Raw genomic sequence first — 27129 nt, forward strand, 5'->3', positions numbered from 1 at the left:
CTCCTCAGCTGATAAAATATGCTGTTTGCAGCTGACCTTTTGTGTTCCTTTGTGCAATCTCTGTGTTAAGTGGCAGGAAAACTCTAGAAAGAGTTGCTTGTTATTGTTAGTTAACTAAGGTATATTTCACTTAAGATGGATGCTTTTTACAATTTTTAATTTCTGATAAGAAATAAACAATACAAGTATACCTGGTTAGAGCTTTGGAAGTAGGAATTTTGTAGGCACTTTATCCAGTGTTTAAGAAGCTCAAGTATGTTGAGATGATACATCAGGTTGTAGGTTACTTTGGGGTTAAACAGATTTTTCCTTCCTAGGGAGGGGAAAGAACATTTTTTGTTCTATTTTTAGTTTTGTCCTGATATGGGAGAAGACCTTTCAAGACTTTTTTCTCATTCATGTTCTTTGGGAGGGAATGGTTACATCTATTATTCAGTCCTGTCTCTACTAATTTAATCCAATGCAGAAATAGGGTTCTAATACTGACAGATTAATTCCTGAAAATCTAGGCCTTACAGGAAATGTTTAGTTGTGTTAATCAAACCCTTTCTCCCAAGTAACAATATAGCAAGAATCACTCATCACTTTTTAGCATTACTTCTGCGTAACAGGGGTGGGTCTCTTCAATGGGTCAAACTGCATAACCTTTTGGTCTGGAGATTTGCCTTTTGGAAGTTGTCCTGAAAATAGTTTTCTCTCTGACTGTATTCTAAATAATTATACATGCAAGATGGATCAAGGACACCCACGTGTACATAATGTTGAACATATGCAAGCCTTATGAGAAACAAGGTTACGATGTTCACAAAAACACAGAATCGTAGTTCAGGTTGGAAGGGACCTCTAAGGGCCATGTAGTCCAACCCACCTGCAATGAGCAGGGACATCTTCAGCCCAGTCAGATTGCTTAAATCCCCATCCAACCTGAACTTGAATGTTTCTATGCATGGGGAATCTACCACTCATAGGCAGCCTGTTCCAGTGTTTCACCACCTGCACTGTAAAATTTCTCTTCCTTATATCTAAACCTACCCTCTGTCTATTTAAAGCCATTATCCCCTGTCCTATCACTGCATGCCCTTGTAAGAAGTCCCTCTTCAGCTCCCTCGTAGGTCCCCTTTAGGTACTGAAAGGTGCTATAAGGTCTCCCTGGAGCCTTCTCTTCTCCAGGTTGAACAACCCCAGCTCTCAGCCTGTCTTCATAGGAGAGGTGCTCTAGCCCTCTGAGCACCTTCATGGACCTACTTTGTCTGGACAAAGACTTGTTCCAACAGGTCCATGTCTTTCCTGTGTTGGGGACCCCAGAGCTGGATGCAGCACTTCAGGTGGGGTCTCATCACACCAAGGAAGGGAGCAGAATCCCCTCCCTCAGCCTGCTGGCCACACTGCTTTTGATGAAGCCCAGTATACAGTCAGATTTCTGAACCACAAGAACATATTGCCAGGTCACATCCAGCTTTTCATCCACCCCAAGTCCTTCTCCACATGTCTGTTCTCTATCCATTCATCCCCCAACTTGTATTGATATCAGGGGTTGCCCCAGGTACAGTTTCTTGCACTTGGCCTTGCAGAACCTCATGAGGTTCCCATGGGCCCACTTCTGGAGCATGTCCAGGTCCCTCTGAATGGCATCCTGTCCTTCAGGCCTGTCAACAGCACCACTTGGCTTGGTGTCATCTGCAAATTTACTGAGAGTGCACTCGATCCTTTTTGTATATGTCATTGGTGAAGACATTGAAGAGCATTGGTCCCAGTATGGATACCTGAGGGACATCATTTGTCCCTGATCTTTACCTGGACATTGAGCCATTTACCACTACCGTCTGGATGCAATCATCCAACCAATTTCTCATCCAATAGATAGTCCACGTATGAAATTTGTATCTCTCCAGTTTAGAGAGAAGGATGTTGTTGGGGCTGTATCAAAGGCCTTACAGAAGTCCAGACAAATGACACCTGTGTAGCTCTTCCCTTGTCCACTGCTGTAGTCACTCCACTGTATATTGCCACTGGATTGGTCAGGCAGGACTTGCCCTTGGTGAAGCCATGTTGGCTGTCCTGAATCACCTCCCTATCCTCCATACGACATAGCATAATTTCTAGGAGGATCTGTTCCATGATCTTCCCAGGCAAAGAGATGAGGTTTACAGGTCAGTAGTTCCCATGATATTTAAATGTACTTCAACGTTCTATTTCAAATGATATCAATAATCTGGTGATTTTCTGAGTTCATGTTTTGAACTATCAGCACAGTTTTAAAGAAGGTGTCAGAAAGAAATGTTTGACACAACAGCAATTGCTGTAGCAGCTTGAGTGTACAATTCCAGTGAGTGGTGGTAGGCTGAAGAAAAGATGAAGACTAGAAGTGAATTTTAGGTGCAGTCAAGTGACTAGGCATAATGATAGATTAAAAGAGTGTTCCTACTAAAAATATGTTAGCAAAATCCCTGAATGAAGAGAGGAAGTTTGCATGAAAACACAACCGTCCTGGCAAGAATTGCTTATACCTACCTTTCCTCAAAGATGTGGCTTTTAGATTTACTTTTTCATCTCACTCCTTTGCTTAATTGAAAGCTGGGAAGGATGGAACTATCCAAACTATATTGAGGGGACATGGTAATTTAGGGATCATTGTTTTAAGATGTACTATGACAACAGATTAACTATACCAGACCATCATATTGAGCTCATTCTCTGAGATTCACTTTTGCCCATACTATAGTCTCTGTTTTCTTTCCAGCATCTCAGGACGCAAGAGCTGTTGTTGTCCTTAGGAGTCTCTTCCCTTCCTTTTATTACCACTCAAAAAATTCACCTATGCCTTGACTGTGCTTGGAACAATCTCTCTCATCTCACATCCTCTCTCTGAGGCCTTCCTTTGTGAAGCCTCCAAGCTGGTACTATCTCCTAAGTTGTGCCACCTGGGGACCTCAGTAGGCCATACCCAGAACCATGAATCTTATAGACAGAAGTGCTTTGAGGCAGGATTGCACAAATTAAGGGTGAGGTGAGTTTTGCTGTGCTGCATCCTGTGGTAGTTTGTGGAGAAGAAAGTATGCCAGGAAGCATAGAAAAGCAGCCAAAAGAGAGATAACAAATGTTGCTTGAAACAAACTGATAACTATTTTTACCACATCCTGCTGTGAGAAGTGAGCACTGAAGGTGATTATCGAAAAAAAGGCAAAATAATGCCTACAGGACAGAGTGGGGAGGATGCTTCTGTACCCTAGCTGATGTCTCCGATGTCCCTCTCCTCCATCCAGCCCTATTGATATACTTCTGTTGCCCAAGTGGATAAAATATCGGCATCGAAAACCATCGTCGCCTTCTGTGCCAGGGTGTGACAGCTCTGCAGCGGAAGGAGCGGACCCGATGGGGCACGGTCCCCGCCAGCGCCCTGGCAGCACCGTCAGCTCTGGGAACCCGCTCCCGAGGCGCAGCCTGCGCGCCCGCTGCGTGCTGCATGTGGGGATGACGGCGTCGCCCTGGATTATCCGCCGGTTTAGGGGGAGGATCGCCGTAATCCGTCCCTGGATCGCACATCCCGCGCTAGCCGGCAGCCGCAGGCTCTGCAGGTCCCTCGGGCAGCTGCAGCCGCGGGGCCCCGGGCGGGAGCAGGGCCGGCTGCGCGTCCCCGCCTGACCCCGCGGCTGCCGCCGCCCGGGGGGCGCTGCTCGGGGCGGGCCGGCGGCGGGGGCGGCACCGACAGCGGCACCGACAGCGACAGCGGCCCCGCCTGCGCTGGCGGGGAGCGGCGGTGGCCCGTGGCCGCCCCGGGGTGGGCGCAGCCCCGCGAGGGGAGCCCGTCATCCCGCGGCCGCGGCGGGAGGAGCGCGGCTGACGCGTCAGGGAGGAGGAAGCGGCAACTCGAGCGGGCGGGCGAGCGGACGGACGGACGGACGGACGGGCAGCCCCGGCCGGCGGAGGACGGAGGGAGCCAGGTACACGGGGTGCAGCCGTCCAGGGGTCGTACCCCTTCCCACGGCCGTGGTAGAGCGGGGCCGTCCGGAGCCGCGGAGGTTCAGCGGCCGCGGGGGACACGGGACTCACTCGGAGACACGGGACTCAGGGACGTTTCGCTTCCCTTTTGTTGCAGCCCGAAAACGCCTGCGTGCTTTGCCTGCACCGCCGGCGTTCCCGTGGAGCGTGCTCGGTGCGGGCCTCGCCGGGCTCCTGCGGAGGGGGCCGGGGCGGCTGAGAGTGTTCCCGCAGGAAAGCGCTGCTCCGCGCGGACGTGCGGCTCCAGCGGCAGGGATCCCCTCGTGGACAGGGGGCAAAGTGCTCGCAGGCGAATAAACAAACAAACATGGAGAAACTTCTGCTCCCCCCCCACCCCCGTCCCCGCCGCTATAATTTTAGATATTATATTTGCAAAGAAGTTTTAAAGTTATTTGGCGTTTCACATTCTCCTCTCTTCTGTATATATACATATACTTTTTTTTTTTTTTTTTTTTTATTCCCACCCTTCTCCAGCAGTGCTACTGCCTCCTGCTAGTACTCTTGCCCTAATGTTTTTATGGATTACTGCGAGTATATGTAGTTTTACATACTATGCTTTATTTTGCACGGCTGTTTCGGTATGGGAGGGTTTGATTTCTGGGTTGCAATTACGGACACCACCAAACTCTATTTCAGTTCCACTACTTAATTCCATAAAGACAGTAAAGTTATGCTGGAATCAGACATTGAAGAGGTAAAGAATGGCTGGGCGTTTACATTTAGAGCAGGTGAAAGAGCCCTTTTCCAGAGAGTCCTTTTCCTCTGCCCCAGCAGGATGAGGAGACCCTGGTTTGCTTTGCTTTGTGCTTTTCAGAGGAAAAGCAGTGAATGCGGTTTGGATCTGCAGTCCCTCTTTCTGGTGGTCTCTGTGCCAGAGAGGCAAGGGCTGGAATTGCTTCTTTACTGGTTTAAACATCTTCGTCATGAGAGAAGGTTGGAGACAGAGAGAGAATTAAAATAATGCTTTCTTCTCCTGTGCAGAAGTCGCAAAGTATTGGTGCTTCCTGCACAGATCTTTTATGGGAAGGTAAAATTCTGACGCAGACTTAAAGAATTTGAATTAAGGAGAGAACTGGTCGAGCTTGAAGGAGTATCCCATAACATTCACCTGCATGACTTTTTTATTTGCAGGATGTCTGCCTCAGTGCTTTTGTGAGCATTGGTCAGAGCTCCTTGGCTTCCCCTTGTGAGACTTACATGCTCCTTCAAAGCCTTTTTTTAAATCTGAATTCTGTCAGGCTCTTCCCCTTAATTTTTGAGATTGTATGAAGAGCAGAAATGTGCACTAGTTGGCAGCAAAAAAACAGTTAGTGATCTCTGTATTCCTCTCAGTAAGTGCTACAGCCTCTTTATTATGTGCTCTAAGCATTGAAATAGCATTGACATTTATACTGGATATTCAAAATAGATGTTGACAGCCCTTGTATTTAATTTCTTTCATGCTAATCTAATAAATTCAGTATCTATTGTAATCTTCAAAGAGGATTAAACATTTCCTAAGGGAAAGGAAAGTTATGCGGGCTGGTGAATACATGGGCTGCATCCAGAGTGCTGCAAGACTTGTAATTCACTGGTTATGTTGTTCTGAGGGGATCTTCATCCTAATAATCAATAACCCATAGGAGTTGTTGCTTTTTATTATCACTGTGTGCATTCTCATTCTCAAAGGACAGGTATCTTTCTAAGAAGCCTGACAAAGCTGGATGTTCAAGTCTCATTGAACAGAAGTCTTCAAAGGACTTATGGGGGGACAGTAGTTGGGCAGTTCCTCGTCCACTCTGCTTATAAAATAATGTATTGCACGGAGCTAGTAGTTCAAATTTTAAGATGTGTGCGCTTTAAAATCACTGCTCTGTTCATTTTTTGACTTTTTTAAAGTCAATCCACAAGTAGGTGGATAATTTGACTGTAATGGCATGTGTTTAAAATAGTGATTGGTGGTTTTTAATATGCCGAATTGCTTCAGCCTAGCTAGCTGGAATAGCTGCAAGCCTCCAAAGCTGACTTGACCCAGCAACAAAATATTTCAGTAGGGTATGCTGAGGCCCAAAAATAAAGTATATTAAATAAAATGACCCAGGTATTAGCAAATAAAACTAGATGCAAAGCATCTCTTGTTTCTCTTGGGATCTAGCATTTATGATGGAAATCATCTGTCAATCTAAAATGCCATGCATGCTAATTGCAGGTTCATGTTAATCATCACTGTATAAGAGGGTATGTCAAATCTTATTTTCCATCCCATCCATACAGGATAAGCTTCTAATAAGCTGTGATCCTTCGGCCACATCCACGAATCGGTTCTCTCCTGGGTTATCCTCTCTATATCCCAGATCATTTTCCAGATGGTTTCAGTTTTATAATTTTCATGCAAGTAACTAGGGCTTTTTTGTCCCATGGCTACAAGCCATTTTATACACAAATGCCCTGCATTTCTGCTTGGAAATAGAGCTCAGATGACACATATTTGCAGTTCCAAATTATTTTTTTGTTTTGGCTGCCTAAGTTGTCATTTAGAAGAACATTATTTTGAGGGAATGGGTGCTTCCCAAAAGGAAAGTCACTATTGGTTGGTTTTATGACTTCATTTTTGGACATCCGTAAGTCATTGAAACTTATTCTGCTATGATTTTTTTTTTCCATAGACCAAGGAACTAGAAACTACTGTAAATAATGTATGTACATATATAGACTGAGACATAGTAAAGCAATATGTTGTTTTTATTTGAAGTTAGCTCTATGAGTATTTGAATTGAAGGATTCATTTTGTTCTAGTTTAAGTAGTATCCATATGCTAAAATGTCCTACAAAGCAAACACACTTTCCAAAGTAGAACCGAAGGGCTTCCGCATGCTGTAAGAACATTTTAAAATATGTTAATCAGGTTCCTGCTTACATTCCTAATTCTCAAACAGAATTTATTCCCCCAAGTCTTCCAAACCACCTAACACTGAGTCTGCCTGACTCTGAAAGTGTCTCAAAAATATTGGATCTCCCTCCTTGAGCAGAAAGTTCTTAAGCGCCTTATCTAGAGCCGCTGTAGTTGAGCATCAAAGCCCTTAGGAGATGAAGAAAGTAGGGCACCTGGCAAGCACGTTGTAAACACACACACTGACGGCATCGGTTGTGTCTCGAAATGCGGTTGTGTATTTCCTTTTGAGAACGCTGTGGGAAGAGGAGCCAGCACTTACCTTTCCCGGAGAGCTGCTGGTGGCGGGGTTTGTCTAAGCAGTAGACTGTGTTCTGGTAGTTGAAACCAGGGCTCCTGGTCCCTGTGCCCTAGGGGTTCAAACCCACATCTTCTCTCACCTCTGCAGCTGTTGAATAGGCTGAAGGAGGTGAGCAGAAGGGCACACTTCGCTCCTGTGTTCAGCCTGGGCTGTCTTGTGGAAGATGCAGAAGGTTGCCCGAGGCTGGCATGAGGGAGCACCAGAACCTTGACTCGGTCACAGCAGTTTGTGTCCTACTGGGAGGAGGGCTGGGAGCTGGTGGCTGCTTGCTCATGATGATTATCAGAGGTGAGCATTTCCATGACATCCTCTATGTTTCAAGAGAGGATCAACACTTGACTAATTTCTCTAGGAGAGAGCTGGGCCCAGGAGAAGAACAGGCTCAGAGATCTGGAGTGGGTGGTGACAGTTGTTTGTAGTTCCAGTTTAGAAGTTCAAGCCTGCAAGCTGAAGTGGGGAAAGTGTCCAGTGTTTCCATCCAGAAAGTCCCATTTCCAGTGCAGGAATCTCCATCGTGGGCCACCACTTTCACACAGTGTATCTGCATGGCAATAGGTGTCACCCTGCCAGTTTTGTATTATTCAGGTTTTTAGGTGGTGTTTTATGTGTTCCATGCCACAGTTTTGTGTGTTTGTGTCCTGACCTGTAACTCCATTCCCTCACCCTTATCTGTGTTAGGATTCTTTCTCCCTACTCTTTAGCAAAGGAAGAAGTAAGGTTTTATCTTCATATGACCTTTTCACTCCAGTTTCTCAGACACCCTGTGAGCATCATCTGAGGAGGAGAGGAAACTTCCTTATTCCCTCATATTTGTAAATGCTTTGCTTTGCAACTACAGTCTTTCTGTGGTTTATGGCAGGAAAGCACCTGGGGGTTGGGGGATTGTGGGTAAGCAAGATTGATGTCTAAATTTGTTTCACAGCTCCTTTATTCAAAGAGATGACACATCTTACTTCTTGGCAGCCTTGTTTGAAACTGTGAGGGCAACTGGCAAGCTGCTAGTGCTGAGTGCCTTGCCAAATACTGTTGCAAAATACTGCCAGTGCAGAAGTTGCATAGCTTTACAGACTGTTATGCTTCTCTTGGAGTAAACCAAAGGGGTACTAGCTTCTGATCCTTTGCCTCTGCTGAGAAGCAGGACCTACATGTTTCCATCACCTTATGAGGCACCATCATGCTGCTTTGCTGCTGCTGTCTCTTCCAGCCCATGGGATTAGTTTTCTGTCAGTGGTACTTCTCCATCTCTTGTTCACTGTTGTGAAATAACCAAGAAAAAAGAACTATTTAAAAGATCTTCACTATATTGTTAATTGCAAAATAGTTTGGAACAGACATCAGGCCAAGGAAAGCTTTGCCTCTGATCCTGGACTCAATGTTGCTAATGCAGCAGGTGCATCAGAATAGATTTGCTGTGCCCCACGGAGTTACACCCCATATTTGAGTGTTTATCGAAGATCCATGCAACTGAAGTCAATCCCAACTATTTATCAATATAAAATAGAATGCAAAATCTGATATCTAAATATATGCAAACTGTGTGCCATTTATTGAGACCTTGTAACTTTGTTGTTAAATCAAGGCATGAGTTGGAAACACAGTTTTATTTTTCAGGAGCTATCTTGATAGCTATTTCAGAGCTTTGCACCAGTAATGTGTGCTCAAATTGGTATTTTAATGAGAAAAAGGGCACTTGTGAAGATTATTGTCTTGTGGTGTTGTATAATATATTGCATTATGATGACATTTCTGGATTCAGCAAGGAAGATAAGCTGAAGGGGTAAGTGCTGCTCAGGGCTAAACATCTTAAATCATGCTGTTACTCTGGTTAGAAGGAACCTTGGAACGTGGTGGGTTAACTCACCACCTTGTGTTAACTCCCCACCCTCAATTCAGACAGGGCTGTGGAGGGCTTGGTTTGCCTGGGTTTTGAAAACCCCCGAAGACAGAGGCTCCACAGCCCCCCTGAGCACCCTGTGGTCAGTTATCCTTGTGGAGATTTTCCTTCTCTCGCAGTGCACTGCTCTGCACCAGCCAGTCTGTCTTGGTAACCATCTCGAAGACATTGGGAGGCTGTTGTTTGGTGCCCCTCAAGCCTCCTCTTCTCAAGGCTAAGTAAGTCCAGTTGCCTCCAGCTCACCTAGAGAATGTGCTGCAGCCCATGACTTTTGTGTTTTGGCTTCTTCCATACCCTGTGTAGTTCCTGCTGAAGTGGAGGAATGTTGGATGCATGTGTTAGGATGCAAGTGTACGTGGTCTGCATGATTCTGAACTACTGTGTGTTTATATTGCAATAGTTTAGGTTTAGACTTTTTTTTTTGTTTGTAAATCCTAGTGTTAGGTATTTATGAACTGGGATCACTATCAAACCCTAAAATATGTTTTATACTAAGTTTAGTAAATAAGTAAGGACTGAGCATTCAGAAAATGAATGCTTTTACTCAACCATGGTGGAATTTCCAGTTTATGGTATGTGTTTTGCTTTAATGCTGGGAAGAGCACAGAAGAGGGACAGGAGGTAATTAAAGAAGAAAATAACTCCTGTACTCCCTTTGGATGGGACTTAACCATACCTTGAAAAAGCAAGATGCATTAAGTCTACAAGTTTGGAATGCTGCCAAAAACTACAAAACAGAGAAAACTTAGGACAATTCAGAAATAAAAGCTACCTGGCAAAAGTACCCAGACTGTCAAATGCCTTGAAGACAAGTGCATCAAAGAACTAGGAGACTTCTGCTTCCTCACTGCAGTAGTAGTGGTGCATCTTGAATATATTAAAGTGGGGGGGGAAAAAAAAGAAGCCGTTTTCATAAAAAGGTAAATAAAAAGAGCATATAGCATTAAGGAGTATGTAGTAATGTTTTATGAGAGGTAAGAAGGGAAGCAGAAGGGGGTTATTTGGAGTCATAGTGGATGCTGATAGCCTGGAATCCAATTATCCAATTAGCCTCCTGATTTTTTTTTTTTTTTTTTTTTTTCAAATACTAGGCCCTCCTGTTTCATTGAAGCAATAAATGTAATGCTGTTAATTTAATGTCCCGGTACTCTTGATAAATATCTTGTAAATAACTAACTTGTTTTCATCAATTGCTCTTTAAGAGGGGTCATGGATTTTTCAGACTAGCATGGAAATGGTTAAGCAGCATCTTAATATCTAAATTTCACCCTCCCAAATCAGCCTTTGATAAGAGAATATCTGTTGTCTTTGGAATTGTTGGGACTAACACCTCTTTCCTGCCATCCTTCGGTTTTCAGAGCCCTGATAGAAAACAGATGGGGTTTCTCTGTCAGGGAACCCCAAAACTGTCCCTTAGTTGTGTCTCTTGAAAATAATGTGACACTTGCAGCAGTAACAGAAAACCAGACAATTACTGTGCTCTGGTGAGAGAATGTGGCCACTGTGCTACAAAATTTTCAGGTTTCTTGGTGTAAATTGTTTGTGTCAAGAATGAACTGTGCTGTTTCCAATGACGTTTTACATCTTGTGTATGTGCCCACACACATTATATGTAACTCTAAAGGCATATGCCAGATAGATTGGTTTAACTTCACTTTTCTTCAGAATTTTTTGAAGGTTGGCTGCCTCTTTGGTGCTCTTTTCATGTTAACTAATAGGTTATGTGGTGGATGAATAGGATTCTTTATAGAATTATCTAAAACCAGGCACTGATTTACTTGAAAACAAAGGGTTTCTTTAGAGCTAAGTTTAAGCTGGCATTGCCATGAATCCTAGAATTATTCTACATTTAAATGAGAGAACAGTGATGCACTTGTACTTGGGCTTTGAACAGCACAGAGCTGTTGACCAGAGGCTTGGAGACTGCTGAGCAAGTCTGTTTAGGTGCCTTTGCCAAAGTTTCCAAGCCTACTCTTCTCTCCTTACAGATTATGAGAAGCAAAGCTAAGAAGGCACTATAAGTTGCACTGATCAATTTGTTTGGAGGAAGGCAAGTGTTTTGCTGGTGTGTGATCAAAAAATGTATAAAAACCTGCACTGTAGCAATCTGAACACGTACTTTTTCTCTGTTTTGCTTTGGGGTGTGTGGGGTCTAGAGCATAGCAGCTAAACAATACCTCACTTGTTTATAAAAAAACTTGGGAAGAAGGGGTGAGAAAGAAGAAAATATTTACAGTAGCGTTCCACCCAATTAAAATCAGAAGGCAGACTAAAAAGGAAAGAGTTCATCTATGGTCCAAGCCAATTAAAAGTAAATTTTGCTGCTTGGATGTTAATTTACACATCCAAGGCAGCAATGTAAATTTAACTAGAAGCTTAACCTCATCAGTTAAGATGAACTTCAGAGTTGTGATTAATTTGGTTTTGGTCATAGCATCTGGGTGTTTAAGCACATTTTATGTGAATTGACACACAGAAATTCATAAACGCCTTAAAATGTTAAATCTGTGGAGTACTTCAGCAGAACGTGTAAGTAATGCCTGTCTCGCAAACACAGCTCTGCAACACGAGCTGGCTCGGATCCTCAGTTAAGATATTCTTATGTTTTATGCCCTCAGCCATTTCCCCCCTTGTTTAATTATCTGGGAGTAAAACCAGATTTCTGTAGCTTCTCTCATGTATTAAAAGGTATTTCGAATTTCTGTGCAAATGCTTTAATTGTATTTGTTGACATTAGTTTAGATTGTTTGTGGGGTTTTACACATACGATGTGTATTTATTTACAAAGAACTGAAATAGAGGTAGAAGGAGGAATCTCATAACACTTACGGGTTTTGCTCAGAAATTAAGCTGCAAACTTGTCAATGCGTGCAAAAATCAGTTTACTGTTTTACATAGGAGCATCACTTGAAATGACCTCAAAGAAATTTGATCATCAACCGCCCAGTCAAATCCTGGATAATTATTCAGGGAACCATGTTGGATGCGTGATGTGCACAGAGTAAGAAACAAAACAGTCCTTGACAAGGAATCTGAAGGGGCTGAATATTTCAGAAGCTACAAAGCATAAGGAACAGAGGACAGCCTTGCAGCTCAGAATCTAGACAGGGACACACACAGACATGCACAATTTGACACTTCTTTGGGAAAAGAAAGTTCATTATATGAAAATATGTTGATATTAGGAACTGGCAAGGAGAAACTGGAACATTCTTTGTCTTGGTTACTGCTCTATGACATGGCAGCTGGAAAAGATTGAGGACTTGGGTGCTTGGCCCTTTGTTTTGGTTTTGCTGTTTTAATTTATATGTCAGAAAGTCCCTAGACATAGGTCCTCATTTAAAGAAAAGAAAGAAAGAAAAATAAGACAGATTATTAGCAATGTTATTTTAAAGCAGTTGCAGTTCTTAAGTTAAAATATTGTGATAGTTGTTCCCATGTATTTACAGATCTACCACAGATGTCCATATGTCACATCAGATGTCAGTTAAAATGGTCAATATGTTGTCTCAAATCAGCCAGTGCCTGGTGTCTAGACACTGAATGCTGTCACTCCAGTCATGCTTGTTGCTGCAAAGCATTTAGATCAGTCTAACAGTGGAGGAAAGCAGTGTTGTTCTGGTCTGCTATGGCTGGTGTGTCCTGTTTTGGTCTCTGCCATATGGATGCCAGCGGCTGGTCCCTGGATTCCTCTGGTTTAGCTTAAGATGAGTCTCTGTTACAGTATTAGTTCAGTTCAGGAGTGTCCTTTTGGAGTACATCCCTTGTGTTTCACTTTGCTGGGGGATCTTGGGGAACATGAGCTGGATTCCCTTCAGATGAAGTAAGACTGGAAGATGTTCTTCAGGAGCGCTACTGAACATGGGGCCAGTGTCCCGCCCACAGGACCAGGCTAAAGCTGGGTTGAAGCAAAACATAGAAATCCTGCCATGCCAACATGGGTCACGTGGGTGCTGCATCTTCAGCATCAACTGTTTTCCCCTCTGTGGATGTGCTTTTCTTGCACTGCATTACTTGTTAAGGTACACATTTGAAACAAAAACTGCAGCAAGAGTAGATCCAAGCACCTGGAGCCTGCCTTTTCTCTCGACTTCAGGTGCAGCCTTGTTAAGCCATTGCTCATGAAAGTGTAACACCCCTCTGAAATGAGTCTCCCTGCAAATGGCAGTCTCATTTTTCATCTTTGTTTTTCCCAGTTTCCTGCCTGTCACCTGACTTCCCTCAGTGCTTCTCTCTGGGTTTCAAAACCACTTTGCCTTCTCCTCACTTCTGGTTTGCCACCTTTGCATTCCTCAACCATTGCTCCCAGCTATAAGGTCTCAGTCTCAAGTAATCTTTGCCCCAAAGATGCAATCTGTGTTTATGAAGAAGTGTTTGCTTCAGCTGTTTTTAAAGCTCTTTCCTGGTGAAATCTCTTCCATTGCTTCATTACCCTTCCAATATTTTTTTCACGCTCTTGTCTCCCCTCCTCCAGTGTTTAAACTGAACCTTCTCTATGCTCATTTTAAGCTCATTAGAACTTGTCCTGAAGGGGCAATGCCCTTCTCTTTGAAGTAGTCTTCCAAGGTAATAGCCATCCCTCAGGTGGGCTCCCTCTACCCCACCCCACACTAGCTTGTCCATCCACTTCCCTGTAAATCACATTTTCTAGACCAGTTTTCATTCAAATTTCTGTTCCCTAGACCTGCTCAGATAGGACCACATCTTTCCTAGGTATTCAGACACAGAGTGAAGTAGAAGGACTTTTCTGAGTTCAGCAGATTATGCTCAGGCTTTCCACTCCCAAGACTTTTATTTTATATCTCATAGCAATGTTTGTGTTTCTTAGAACAGCATGACATTTGTCTCTTGTGACCTGCAGTAGTCTGAGGCCTTGTTTCCCATCCTGTATTTCCATATTAGACGTTTCCTGCCCATGGGCAGTATCTTGTACATAACCTGCTACATTTCACTCCATCCTTCCAGATCACTACCTTTGTCCTGGCGATGATATATTCAACCTTTGTTTCTCACATCCAGAACTAATATTTATTCTTCCTGCATCTGTAGCCTGGTTGTAAAATACCTCAAGGCAGTTTCAAAGCTTTCCTAAAGGGAAGGTGTGATGTCTGTGATTCCTCTCCTACCTCCCTGCAAGGTTGTCAGAGGAAGTTAGCGATGTAATTTAACAAATCTCTTTTGGCTATTACTTTGGATTATGTTCCAGGTGCTGCTAATTGATCTGTTTTGGATTGTTTCCCCCAGAATTTGAAGTTAAACTGACTCACTGGGTCTTTAATATTCTTACCTGTTGTTTTTTGTTGCTTTGGTTTGTTTACTTGGGTTTTTTTCCATTGTGCACACGTGCACACACTTCCATTCACATGCTCTGTCTCTCTCCTGTTCCTCCTGAAATCTTACGTGTCATTACTATTTTTTATGCCAGTCACTGCTTGCACTTGACCCTGTTGGTGAAGACTGATGTCCTAAACATGATAGTCTACCGGACGTCATCTCTCATCAGCTTTTCTCTGTGTTGACTAGGGCCAGGAGGTTTTTCTTGCTCTTAAGCTATAAACATATTGATAATAAGGATTTCTTTTTGTTGCTAGTCTTTTTTTTTTTTCGTTCTAATTCTACCTTAACCATGCTGATTCTCTTAACTATGTACTTCTGCAGATTTTATATTTATTGCTAGCAATTTGACTATGTTTTCACATTCTGTGTCTGTCTTGACAAACAAATCTTGTGCTACTTCTGCTGTTTATTTTTACAGGGCACAAACACAGATTATCGTGTTGTTTTGTAGAGAAATTGCTGCTTCTTTCTTGTCTCCCCTCTTAGTGTCTCTTGTTTTCACATTCTCTTTGCTACATTCTTGGGGTCCCCCACCTCCCATTTAATAAGGTTTAGTCAATTTTTCTTCTGAACTGGTTGCTTTCCATTTGTCTAGAAGCAAATCTAAAGGATCTGCTGCCTTTTTGAAAATTAAAAAAAATTCTGATTTTGAAACAGATGTTTAAGCCTAAACTGAACTAAAGTGCTGTCAATTCACAGGCTTTTGCTCCTTATACCATGTGACTGTCAAGATACCACATGGTAGTAGATTCCCCATTCAGGCTCTTTGGTTTTACTTCTAAGTTGCTAACTGTTTAATATGTAGATTTGAGATATCGAACAAATAACCCTGGTGCTGGTAGGTGGTTTTTAATGGCTTTGTTGTTGTTTAAACTGATTAGCCCTGTCAGTGCAAATGGCTTGTTCTTGAAAGGCTTCAGATTCTGCTGACTGTCGTTGTGCTTGTTGTCTGTCATTGTGCGCAGTGACAATGGATCTACCACAGTGGGAAACATCAATTTAAAACCTAAGGAGAGTGCATCCTTTCAGATTTACAGAATAACAGAATAGTTTGGGTTGGAAGGGACCTTAAAGATCCTCTAGTCTCCATTTCTGGTCTGTAACCTCAGCCCATTTGTGAGATGGTCCAGATTTTGTTTCACAAGTTGTTGATACTGTACAGAGGTCAGATGCTGGATCCAGACTCCTCCAACCATGGATTTATTTCCTTGGCTCGTTGCAGCAATGACAGTAGAACATTTTAGCTGAACCACTCCATCAGAATGAACGGCTGTTTGACGTGGGTGTCCGCAGCAATTAACTGAAATGCCTCCCCTTGCTGTTTTGAAAGGGGAATGCTGTACTGCATTCCACTCCCGAGAGAGAACTGAACCTTTGCATATTCACCCTTGGTGACATCAAAGATGCTAAAGGCATTGGCTTGCTTCACATCCAGGGTGAGTGAAAAAGGCACCCACCCTGCTGCAGGAAGCCCGTCAATTCAACACTTCCTCCAAATTAAGGCTGTGACGTGCTGCCACACTTTGAAAAGAAAAGGATCTGGCTAAAATGTAAGACAAATTCCACAATTTATATGTTCAGAAGATAGTGACAATTCTTCTCTGAAATAATTTTTTGTTAGTATCTGATTTACTTACTTTTGTAGTAAATTTGTCCCCTCCCCCCCCATATATGTTTGGGGCTTTTTGTTGGGTAGTTTCTTTCTTTACAAAAGAAAATCTCAAAATAATAATTATTATTTTAGTTATAAAGTAAAAGAGTGTGAGTTATGCATGTTTTCCTCTCTCCTTTCAGACACTACAGGAATTTGTGGCCTCTCCTCTCAACTTTCCTGGACACGCAATAAAACAAAACTTAATATAATCCCATGTAAATTAAATAAGTAATCCCAACACCTTGTTTCCATACTCCCACAATTCTAGCAGCCATACAGGTATAGTCTGGCTCTACCTGTCCACCATGGCAGGCATATTACTGCTTTCAAATTTTCTTTTATGTGGAACGTCCAAAATGTCTTTTTCTTTGGTGTTTTCTTTGATGTTTTAGTTGTTTGCTTTTTGTCTCGCTCAACCACTGGTCCTTTTGTTAGCTGATAAAACTTCTACTGCCTCTCTTTTATCCCATAAATTGCTCTGGCTTGTGTGACTTGAGACATCCTTCCCATAAACCAGATTTGAAAATGTAGTAGTAGTTTAACTGTGCAGGTTCATGTTACAGTTTAACCCCAGCTGGCAACCAAGTACCATGCAGCCCCTTGCTCACTCCCCCTGCCCTGGTAGGATGTGGGGGAGAATTGGACAAAGGTAAAACCCATAGGTTGAGGTAAGAAAAGTTTAAGAATTGAAATAAAGTAAAATATAATAATAATAATAATAATAATAATAATAATAATAATAATAATGAAAAAGGAGGAAATGGAAAGAGAGGAATAAAACCCAAGAGAAAGAAGTGATGGACAATACAATTGCTCACCATCCCCCAGTGCCCAGCCCATCCCTGAGCAGCAATTGGTGGCTCCTTGCCAACTCCCCCAGTTTATATGCTGAGTATGAAGTTCTAAGGTATGGAATATCCCTTTGACCAGTTTGGGTCAGCTGTCCAGCTGTGGTCCCTCCCAGCTTCTTGTGCACCTGCTCAGTGGCAGAGGATGAGAGCCTGAAAAGCCCTTGACTTAGGGTAAACACTGCTTAGCAACAACTAAACATCAATGTGTTATCAACACTATTCTCATACTGCATCCAAAACACAGCACTGTACCAACTAGCAGAAAGAAAATTAACTCTATCCCAGCTGAAACCAGGACAGTTCACAATGCATGCAATAAAGTGTGTATGAAAAACTTCATTGAGCAATTATGCCTATAGGAATGCTGGAAATAGGAGTCAGCAGTAGAAACAGCCAATTTCCTTACTGTGACTTTAAAAGAATCCTGATTACTTCTGCATTTCTCTTCTCAAAATTAGTCATTATTCCTGTAAGAGTGAGAAATAAACAGTAGTTGTATCTTCTGACTTTGGACGCGCTTCTAAATCAATCAGTGGAGGTAGATGGGTGAAGGATGAAAATATCCACAATTACCCCAGCTTTATTTTAACAGAGGTGTGTGGTGAGGATCCCTTGGCTGGACATTGCCTGCCACCCCAGGCTCCCCAGGGGAGGTGACTGCAGCAGCAGGCGAATGTCCCTGTGGTTCCGGTGTGGCAACAACTGCTTTCAGGTAGGCATAAACTGGTGACAAACAAATCAAAAAAAAAAGAGCAGCGTAGGCCTGGAAGAACCACAGTTATGTAAAGGTGAACAATGAAACATTATTTCTCAAGTGGGTATTTTGAAGGGCTGTTACCGCAACACTTTTTATATAAATGAAAGGTACATTTGAATCGGAAGCAATTTGGTGTAGCAAACTGCAAGTGACTCATCCCAGACCTGAGGGGAAACAGAGCTGCTGTGACACAGAGACGTTTTTGAGTGCTTGCATGGGATCTGCTTCAGACGATCCAAGAGTGAGAGATATTAGTACCATCCTCCAACACCGCTCCTGTTGGCATCCACTAGCAACGTGCATATTCCAGTTAGGAGATCCTCATCACCTCTGCAATTGCAACCAAACAGAGGTTGATTGTTGGTAGCTTCTTGAATGTTACACAGATTCCACACATATCCCGTATTTTAGTACTAATGCAGTAACAATGTATTTATCAAGAGCTTCAGTTCAGGAGATGAACATCATGAGTTCTCATGGCTTTACAGAATCTTTTATCTTCTTTCTAGAACAAAATTTTTTCTTTAATTCAAAGATTTATAAAAACATTTAATGAACCAGGTTGACACAAAGATTGTCATGTAATTAGAAAACTCTGACATTTTGGTTTTTTGTGTTCTTGTGCAAGCTTAAAATTGTGCTGTCATCTTAAAAAACTACTTTAATTTGTACAGCATTGCTGGAGAAAACTGTAGTTGGAATAAGACTTACACCTGATAGATCCAAGAGTAGCTTGGTTTGTGTGCAGGAACATTTTCTTATGAAACATTTGAGTAATTTGAACAATGATTTCAAGAAAATACCGTGTCTTTAAAGTAATCTGGTTCTTACTGTCCCTTTTAAAATGGCTGTATGTACATCAAAGCTAAATTTTGTGATAATTTCTCCTCCCTAGTAGTCATGTTCCATACTGTAACCTACAGTAGCTTTCCTTGTTCCGTGTGGTCCCTACCCTCCAACACCACAATACCTAACATCAAAAAATTGTTGACCTGAAATACTAAATCTGCTATGTTCCTTTTTAAAGCTGCATAATGGAACAGTGGTCTTGAATTAGTATTGAGATTAGAGGGATTTATTTAATTGTACGATATTCCATTAACTGGCTTCTGCTAGATTGCCATATTATAAAAAGAAAGGTAAGTTAAAGAAAAAAATAAGTTTAGTGGAGTCCAGAAGTGGATCATGTCTACCTGCTTCTCGTTGTATTGGTTTTACCTGGTATAAGAGGACTAGATGCATCTTTATGTAAAGTATTGCTGATGTATCTTTATGGCTGCTGGTATGGGGTCCCTCCAAGGCAGGTGCTGGGCATACCCCACATAGCTTTATATCAATCTTTGCTGAAACTTACTTAGTAGTTCAGACCCACATGTACCCTTCAAACACAGAGCCATAGTTCCCAGGACTGAAAATGAGAAAATGAAAATGTTCTTGGAGAACAAAAATTGGATTCCATAGCTAGTAGATGAGTATACATCTTCTCTGTGGGTCAGGAATAGGGTTGGAAATCTGGCAAACCTGGGAAATGACTAGATAAACAAGTAAGCAAAGTAAGGTCAGCAAATAATAAACTCTTGAAACATTTTTCTTAAATATGTGTCTTGCTTTGGTAGATCGGTTTTTTTTTTCATTGTTGCTACATTTTTGCTACTCTGAGTTGGTGCATAACAGTACTTTAGTGGAACGCATGTGTCTTTTGCCATAAACAGTTTGTTGGAAGTATTAATAGAATAGCAAAAACAAATCTGGTCTATTCTGTAGATCCTAGGCTGCCTTTAAAATGCTTTTAATTTGGAAAAAGGCTGTGAGCCTTTTGTGAGGGGACATACACACCCCAAACCAAAGCCCTTGTTCAGTTTCTTTTGAATACAATACCAGTAAATAGCTTGAAAATGCAAACGGGGTCCTTGTGTTCTTGCTCATCTCTACAATTTGAGGAAGAACTCTTGACTTTCTGGGTAGACCCCACCTACATAACATTGTGTGCCAGAGAACTTGTTTACCAAAGCATGTTTGTTCACCCCAGCCTGTATTTGCAATTCTAGTAGAACGTGCTGTAGCTGGGTTTCAGGAGGCTGAAATAAGAAACATCCATACGGAATTACCACTTAAAGAGATTTTTTTCTTTTATACTTAGCTTTGGTATACCTTCCTGCACAAAGTGCTCAGATCTCCTGGAAACTCAGAGACTTGGCCTATTTTATAGAACTGTATTTATAAATGGAATTCCAGAGTCTTTGTTGAGAGTGAAATGCAGGTCATACAGTGCTGTCAGTTGGGGGTTTTTTTTAGCAATTTATACTTCATGGGCTGTATTTGATAACTTCAGCCTCACAGTGTTTACCAGTGCAGTAATTTATTACTGTGTTTTATGCATGTCTGCTGAAACTAGTCCCAGAACATTTCAGCATGTACCAATAAGATGTATATGTGATATGTCAAGCACATGTGTTGCTATATGCCTATAAAGCAGCTGGTTATCTTTATCCTTTTGTTATATATATTTTTCCTTTTTTTATATATGTATTCACCCTTGTAGGACCTGGTGGTAAGCCAGGTCCAAGGTGCTTCTTTTTCCTTGTATTCTTGAAACCCACATAAATCTTTTGTGATTCCATGTGAGCATGTGGAGGTGGCTTGAGGCAGTATCCACACTCTGGGTCTCTGAGATAACTGATAACTGAGGTAAACTAGGCTATCAGGAGTTCAGCATTCATACTGTTCTTCTTCTGGTAGCTGAACTAGTTCGTGGAGGTTTCACTTGGTCACCTGCTCCATACTGCACCCTTGCAGTGAGTGAGGACAGCTGCAGGGCAAAAAAAGGTAAGGGCCATGTGCCCTCTGATAGTGATTCTTCTCCTAAGGACACAGGTATGGTTGGGTGATGTCTCCTGGTGCAACCCTGCCAGCTATTGGAGTGATAAGTGAACAGGATGTAAACAGCAGGATTTGGGTCAGACAGTTCATGTACACTGAATTCACCATTCACTTTAAATGCCTTGCATGCTAAGTAATTTTTAGAAACTAATCATTGAAAAAAGTGAAACTAACCTGAAAAAAAAGTACTCCATATATGGTAACAGTAATATATTTTGGTGTGTGCATGAGGGAAGTAGAGAACTTGAGGAGGAAGAAGTCAGGAAAATAGAGATGCACGTATTGAAATTGCAGATACGGTATTTCACTGCCTGATACTGCTTTTTTACTTCGAAATTTCATTGAGCATTTATGCTATTGGCAGAATGCTTGGTTGTGTACTAGTGTTCCTTTTTAGTAAATACTTCAGTTGATTTAAACCAGTTTTCTTCTGAGCTTCTGTGAGGAATTTCTTTGATGTGGTGCTGCTGTCATTTTTCTGGTTCATGTTATACACACTCTGTGATGTTCATGAAATGATGCAGTTTATTATGATTTTTCTACAGTTTTCCATCATTTTGATTTGTGGTGTTTGCTATGCTTAGGGGAGGGTCCATGTAGTGTTGCAGATCGCTGTTTTGATATTCATTAACCTCTGTGCTCCAGGACATTCTTCTTGTAATACATGGATCATCATCTTTGTGTCTGGAGTGCTGGAAAACTGGCAGTTCACTATGTCACTATGAATGAAGCCTCCTTTTACTTGCCAAGTTCTTAGGCTTTGTCAAGAGATAATACTAAATCTTTCAGCAGTGTTTAGGTGGCTTGTGGTAGTTTGTGGTGGGTTGGTTAGTTTGCTTGGAGAAGGGGTTGAAATATATGTTTGCAATGAATCAGTCTTTTAAGTATTCATTTCATTCCTTCAGATTGAAAGACTGTCATCTGAAGACATTCTGTAGCTGATCTAGAGTACAAAAAGAAATTAGGGAAAAAACCATTTCCTCTGAGCAGCTCATGTAAAATTGAACCATTACTCAGACTCCTCTAATAAGCACAGGCATGCAACTATGAAAATGAGTTAAATGAAATCTATTAATATGCATACATTCATTAAGTGTTACAAAACCAGCTTTGGTAAAGAACAGTTACCTGGTGATACTGTTGCTTGCACCTGCATTGTGAGCTTTAAATCTTGCCCAGCTGGCAATTCTTCCACAGTTCTAACTCTCAGGCTTTCAGCTAGTTCACTTCCCCACTGAGTGTCTTCTCTTACTTGATTTTGTCCATGGTAGCCTGTGTTTTCTGGTAATCTCATGAGTCCAGGGAGTCCAACAGGACACTGTTTTCTCCAGTACACAGCTCTCGGGTGTCACGCTTTGCAGCGCTGAATGCCTGGTCCCAACTGGCCCATGCTTCTTCTAAGTCCTGTTCCTAAGCAGACAGTGGGGTGTGAACATAGCCTAATTAGCCACCAAACAAGGGGCTGGAAAGCAGTGTGAGAGTAACTCACAGAACAGGGTGGGTGCATATCTGTCTTCATAGATTGTTATGGGGTCTTTGTGGCAGCCAGAATCCCTGGTGTTAGACAGTATTTGCCCAGAGTTTCTGTGCCTGTGTCATTGTGAGGCCCATCCATTGCTGCCTGAGACCTTTCAAAATGGTGATGTCCTCAGACTGCTCAATGCTGTGTAGGTGGGTAAAACCTGCGGGGAGTTGGGTCCTTTGATTAAAACATTTGGCACATGTGAAGTTAACTGCAGTGGCCATGTATTGTTTCCTGAATGAAGTCTAAGTTCAGGGCCTGATGGGCTAAAGGCTAACACTAATTATTTAAAAGATCACTTCATATCGATTACCACATCATGTTTGGAAGGTGATAAACGGACACATTTGGTTTAACTGGAATTAACAGTTGGCAAGATACTGACACAGAAGAAGTTTTAATTCTAAACACCATCTCATTTTAGTGTCCAAACCCGCTGACTATTGACAGTCTGTTTTAGGGCAAGGAGGTTGTGTTTTCCTTAGTGTGAGGAGTAGGATAGAAAGCTTGGCGTTAACAGAGATAGGCTGAGATACTCCTTTGAAGATGCAGGAACTGAAGTGGAAAGCTGTGGTGTTGGTGTTTGAAGCTGATAGTGAGGTAATGATTTTGTTACTCAATGACCTGCTGTGTTTTAGAAGTAACTAACATTTTTGGACTAGCTTGTCAAGTGGTTTGGGCTGTGCTTTTTGTGTGAATTTGAATGTATACAAAAGTTTCACAGTATATTCCTATGGAACAGTGTTCAGTAGCAAAGCTGCTGGCTGCATTTAAACAAGTCATCTGTATTCCTGCGTGTCTTTGTCTTACAATGGTTTTTTTTATGCTCTATTTTTGTCTGTATAGTTCTCTTGATGTTATAAAATGAGACTTTTGATCTTTGGTCAGGGACAAGGTATTCATACTAATTTAAGGACATTTTCAATAAAAACAGAACTGAATAGTTCATATTGTTGCTACCTGCTCATCCTGGGCTTGGAGAAACATGTTAAAGGTACTCTGCATTTCTGTGATCTCTTGCATTTGCAAGATTGAGATGGGTCCTTCATTTCTTTTCCCTTTTCTTGTATTTTCCACCCCCACCACCCAATCACTGATATTCCTTGAGCAAAGGCTTAAAATAGTTGGGATGACAGCACACTACATGGATTTGTAACATTCCTTAGAAGCAAAATACTGCAAAGCAGTGGAAACGAGATTCTCTGTGTGTATTACCGCCCAGAAAACATAAATGGGGAATGCAAGGGAGTTCCTGGGGACAAAAATGTCAAAATGAATGCTGACCTTTAACTTCTCAAAGGCAAGTTGAGTTCCGTGCATTTCTCTGTGTGCTATGCAGTTAACCACCGGGTATCCACCTTGACATTAGAATATTAGCCTTTAAAAGCTCATCAAGCAAATCTGTAAATTACAGTTTATTTAAATTTTAGGACCTTAACAGTGTTTTGCATAGTATGATGCACTAGACAGATGAACATGCTGTGGAATTCATTCAGACAAATTACAATTTAAGGATATGTACGGTGTTGCTGATCTCTAATTACCTACTCCAGAATAGGGAGAGGAACTGCATAAAATTAACTGCTCAACAGCCCAGTCTTCAGAGAGATTTTAAGTCCAAGGAAGGGCAAATAGCTGCTCTTTAGTCAAAGGTTTAGGGTTTAGATTGTGTGGACAGGGAGACAGAGTTAAATTATCTCTAAGCCAGGGTCATCTTCTCACCTTTCCTGGGTTGAGGCTGTACTGTAAATCAGTCAATAGCTCCACTGAACTGATCTGCTGACAAGTTAATGATTAATCAAAAACTATCAACCAGAAGTGGAACACTGCTAAACAACTGCAGAGTAAAATAGCTCTTGAATACAGATTACCTTACTAAATTATTTGCCAGTGGGTTATTCTAACTGAGTGAAGTTCAGAAGCATTCTGGTCTGGGGCTCACCATGAGAAGTCCTAACAAAGCCTCTTTAAAACTTCTCCATGAATGCAGAGGCAAATACCTTGCCAGATCTGAACGAGCAGGAGAAGGCTGTTGCAACAATGCCGAGTCTCAATATCTAGCAGTACCTATCCAAAACCACAAAACTCCAAAATCAGGAAAGGGCAGGTTAGGATGGGAAAATTCCTCATTTCTTCCTGTGTGGGCTCTACTGAAATGGAAGCTTGTGATCCAGTTGACTTGTAGCTTGTGTGTACACAGTTACAACACACTAATCCAAACACTGACGTATTTTAAAAACTGCCAGACTGCTTCTCTGATTTGTTTTTGGAGAGTGCTTGGATGACTGTCAGTGCCTGACACATGAGTGTAGTATTATGCAGGAATACTTCTGCAGCAGGACTGTTTAGAAACAGGATCTCCCGAATTGCTCCTTGCCGGATACTTGCCATTACCTGTGACTGTTGAAATGAGCACCATCATGTCCTGTCAGGCCCAAATACAAATCTTGTGAAGACAGGCCTGTGGAACGTGGGGCTTCTCTGTAATCAATACAACAGTTCCTGATGACAACTCGTGGGGTTTTGGGGACTCCCTGGTGTTACCTTGGTGATACAGCAGAGTGGGCTGCAGTATTTGCACACTTGTTCATTCTTTACATGGCTGTTGAAATCCCAAGAAACATTTCAGGTATTTATAGGGAGGAAGCTAAAATGGCATAGGCTTTTAACTCATCCTGAGTGTTACCATTTGCATTAGATATTCCCTGCCTTTTAAGCCTTCTCTGAATGTTTGAAAGCATAGCAGATCCTCAGTAAACATGAGGCTTTAACTTAATGGGTGTTGAGGTCTTTTCTGTTAAACAGAATACACGCTAACTTCTGTTTGTCCTGCACTTTTAGATCTTGTTAACAAAATAAAGTGAGGAGTGAGACTGTCATTAAAGGAGGGTGGGGTTTTTTGTCTAGAATTTATATTTTTATAACTGTTTTATGGCCTCAATTTGCTCAGGAAAAACTTACCAAGTTACACGTAATTCTAAGAGGTCCAGTTGAATTTTAACGGGCGTATTGAAACTTATCCCTGAAATTTCAGAGGGTGCAGAAATAGTTCCCTATATAGTGCTACATGTTATACAAATCTGTCTCATTTCCCCTGTGTTACTCCTCCTGCCCATACAGATAAAGAGCTGTAATTACGGCAGCTGGTTGGTTTAATGACGGCCTTGCCGGTGGATTGTGGGCACCCCTGGACACACTGAAGAGTTAAACTGAAACCCCTCGTGTGCGCAGGGGTGTTTTTAGGTTATTTTTACCAGAGCGCTGCTGTTTTTCCAGCGTTTCTGTGGGGAGCCGCCCAGCAGAAGCAGGAGCATCCCCCTAGGGGCTGGGGAGGGGAGAGGGGACTGAAACCTTGGGATTGGGGGAAGTGGAAACTTGCCCCTAAAAAAAAAAAAAATCAAGTTTTGTATTTTAGTGGTTATATATATATATATATATATATATATATATGGGGCGGGAGGGGGAGAGGATCTCGCCTCCCGGCCCCGTCCCACAGCCCGGGGCAAGCCGGGTTGCACGGGCGGGCGGGCAGCCTGGCGCCGCGGGCGGGGAGGGACGGGAGTCAGGGAAGGAGGGAGGGAAGAGAAGGAGGGAGGGAGGAAGAGAGGGCGGCCGCAGCCTCCGCGCCCAGGAGGAGCCGCCTTTCCCTTTCCCTGGCCGCCGAGCCCCGAGCGCGTTATCCTGCGGGGGCGGGAGATGGCCGCGCGGGGCAGCGGCGGCGGGCGCTCGGCCGGGAACGGGAGGAACGCCTGAACTTCCTAGAAGTCGGGGAGACGAGAAATAGTTGTTGGGGTAAAGGCGAGAGAAGCTTGGTTTGGTTCCCGAGATCCTCGCGGGGCGGTGAAGCCGGTGGCTGCGCCGGTGAGGAGGAGGAGGAGGAGGAGGAGGAGGAGGAGGAGGAGGAGGAGGAGGTGGGTGCGGATCCGTGGTACCCGGGGAGGGGAACCGGGGCGGCCTCTGCGCGGTCGTTCTCGTCCTTCCCCGAGTGGTTCGCAGCCAGGGCGTGCTGGTGTTTCGGGGGAGCAGCACTGAAGCGTCTTAGGCAACGCTGCCTTGTCGGGATTCAGGTACCCTTGAGGAATTTAATTTTGTGGAGGTAAATTAAAAGGCTGTTGTAAAGTGTTATGGCTAAAGCTGTTCTGACAGCTCGTCCTTTTTTTTTTTTTTTTTAATGTGTGTGTGTGTTTACGTGAGTTTTCCTCCTCTAGCAGCTCGTAAAGGTGTAACTGCTGCTTCTAAACGTGCAGTAGTTTTGCAGGATGGAATGTGCCTTTCTTATTCCCCTGTAAACTTAGAATACGTTGTCATGCTGGTAGTGCATTTCATCACAGTACAGCAGTGTCACCTGAATGCCCTTATGGTTCTTCCTGTGCTGGAGGTTTCTGTGAATATCACTTGCTGCAGTATCCTTGTAGCTAAGGTTTTTTTATAACTTCTTATAGACATTTCAAGTGGTTTTATAGACACACAGAATGAGACTGTATTTTTAAGGGTTGATGTTACTCTATTTTTGATTCTTCTAATGTTAGTGTTGTTTTAGTCTCAGTGTCTAAATATAGTTCTCAATTTGGTTTTTTTTAATGGTCTTCACCTGCAGATCAATCTCTTCAATGACTGTAATATGAACTAATGGTAAAAACAGAAGCTGCATATGGAGGAGTGTTTTCCTGAAGGCTTTAAGAGACTTCAGATTTCAGGAAAAATTGTTACTAGCTTTTGGAAAGCACTTTGGAAAGTTCACTGCTGTTAAGGTAGTCTCCGTGCATGGTATTTTTTATAACTTAAAGCTAGAAAGCTGACCAGTTTCTTAAAAGATACTTTGAGATCCTCATTTAGATCAGAAATCCAGCACAATTGACTTGCCCATGTCAGTGAGAAGTACTGGTTGCTTTAACAACCTTGGCAAAGCTGAAGAAGTAGGCACTAGTGGTTACATGATAATGTAACATAATAATAATAACAACATAATGTGTTAAAATTGCTTTCCAGCTTCAAATTCCCACCT

General features: G+C 42.5%; 1 protein-coding gene across 5 annotated transcripts in view; it reads left to right on the forward strand.

The window, feature by feature from the left end:
• The first annotated feature begins 3758 nt into the window (after positions 1-3758).
• Positions 3759-27129, forward strand: part of LOC104692837 (serine/threonine-protein kinase Sgk3) — a 55984-nt gene continuing 32613 nt past the window's right edge. The window contains exon 1 of one of the 5 annotated variants that reach the window (XM_039548859.1): positions 3759-3941. The gene's annotated coding sequence lies outside the window, so the exon portion shown is untranslated. Of the gene's footprint in view, positions 3942-25747; positions 25986-26008; positions 26036-26196; positions 26221-27129 lie in introns of those variants that run through there. The other 4 variants (XM_039548858.1, XM_019289281.3, XM_010405131.4 and 1 more) reach the window with 4 other exon arrangements.

This window comes from Corvus cornix, chromosome 2 (assembly GCF_000738735.6).
Source record: "Corvus cornix cornix isolate S_Up_H32 chromosome 2, ASM73873v5, whole genome shotgun sequence".
NCBI classification, from domain to species: domain Eukaryota; kingdom Metazoa; phylum Chordata; class Aves; order Passeriformes; family Corvidae; genus Corvus; species Corvus cornix.